General features: G+C 46.5%; 1 non-coding gene across 1 annotated transcript; it reads right to left on the bottom strand.

Annotated features, from left to right (window-relative positions):
- Positions 1-452: 452 nt before the first annotated feature.
- trnar-ucu (transfer RNA arginine (anticodon UCU)) lies at positions 453-544 on the bottom strand. The gene is given in 2 exon segments: positions 453-488; positions 508-544. It is a non-coding gene; the product is annotated as a tRNA-Arg (tRNA).
- Positions 545-1,825: the final 1,281 nt, after the last annotated feature.

Raw genomic sequence — 1,825 nt, 5'->3', positions numbered from 1 at the left:
ATGTTCACACGGCCGCTCATTCCACGTGTCCAGTCGGAAACCTGTCTGAAGGAACATGCAGTCTGACAGAGCGCCTGTGATAATCCTCCACTGTCTGATCTGAAGCTGCAACATGAGCTGTTCATCACAGCTGTGATAAACGTGTTGGTGTTAGCATTCAGTGGTGTCGATTCACATCATCCTTGTTTGGAGCTGCCTGTGAGGAACAAACTGCCCGCTGATATATCTGCCCAGTTTGCAATCTGTCTGAGGAGGGAACAGACTGACTCTGGTCAGCAGCTTTCAAAGATTTTATTTGAGTCCAGAATGGGTTTTCTTCTGTGACGTTGCTCTGATGGGAAAGGGGAGAGTGGCTGGAGTCGCCTTTCAGAAGGAAGTTCGGGTCGGCAGTTTCACTTACCTGGAGACATTGATAAACCTGTTGCTGATTTATTCAAACCTTGCCTAAAAACCGACTCTGGTGGGACTCGAACCCACAACCTTTGAATGTCTCATCACGACATCAACTAGAAGTCCAACGCGCTATCCGTTGCGCCACAGAGCCACAACTGCAGCGCTTTCACATCCCCATATGAGGATTTCTGTAGTTGTCCAACAGGCAGTTCAAAAGTTCAGTAATTCGCACAGTGACGACATTTCAAAACTACTTCATTGTCTGGGAATGTTTTGGGCCGCCCTGTGGTTGTGAAAAGCGCTACAGAAATTCTAGTAAAACTCCGAAAGGACACAGCCAGGTTGGTGCAAAGGGAGGACATGGAGCAGACAAGGAATGAGGCGATTTATTTTTGTAGGAAGAACAGAAGTAGACAATATAAAATAAACTGTCTATTTACAAAAAAGAGTGCAGAACAGCGGGACATGTGTCCAAATCATTGAAGGTGACACGGCAGGCTCTAAGAGACGTTTATAAAGCAAACAGTGTCATGACTTTATTAATAGCGGCACAGAGTACAAGATGACAGAGGGGTCATCTCTCCCTTTTCAGCTCCTGACTGCAGAGGCTTTTTTTGTGAAACCGTTTATTGGAAAACCTCTTTCCCTGGGGGGAGGCGGGAGTTTGGAACTCGCTGCCTGAAAGGTTGGTGGAGCAGAGCCCCTCATAATATCTAAGATGTGTTTAGATGGGCATTTGCGATCCCAGGGTACACGAGGCGATGATCCAAGTGCTGGGAAATGGGATGAGAATGGTTCGGTGGTTGTTTCTGACCGGCACAGATGCGATGTGCTGAAGGGCCATTTCTCTGCTGTCTGATTCGATGACTTTATGAATGAAATGCAACATGCGTTTGCAGCTGTCTCTGTTTATATCCTGTTGTATTCACAGGAAAAAAACAAACTGGGCTGGTCGTTGAGCACCTCGAGACTGTTCTGCCCTACATTTAGATTGAGTAAGGGCTCCGTGTATTTTAACTCCAGCTCCCTGACTGGATTTCAGAAACCCTCCACAAACGGCAGTCTTATTGAATAATACAGATCCCAGAGATGGATAATCAGCGACACCCACAGCCAGAGAGACCTTCAATAACCCTCAGAGCTGGAAAGACAACTCATTGTCCTTTGGCCCAGCAGCAAAATACTGCGGATGCCGCAAACCCGAGACAAAGACAGAAAATGCTTCAAATATTCAGCTGATCCGGCAGCTTCTGTGGAGAGAGGATCAGGTCGTTCCAATGAAGGGTCAGGATCTGAAATGTTAACTATTTCTCTTGTCAGTGATACCACAGATTCGTAAAATATTTCAAGCATTCCGGTTTGTTCAGCTAAACATCCTCACACTCTGTAGCTTAGATCAATCCCAGCAGGGTGTCACTGCGTTTGACCTGAT

This window comes from Scyliorhinus torazame, chromosome 24 (genome assembly GCF_047496885.1).
Source record: "Scyliorhinus torazame isolate Kashiwa2021f chromosome 24, sScyTor2.1, whole genome shotgun sequence".
NCBI classification, from domain to species: Eukaryota; Metazoa; Chordata; class Chondrichthyes; order Carcharhiniformes; family Scyliorhinidae; genus Scyliorhinus; species Scyliorhinus torazame.
The sequence above is the reverse complement of the archived record's forward strand: the minus strand, read 5'-3'. Positions and strand labels throughout refer to the sequence as shown.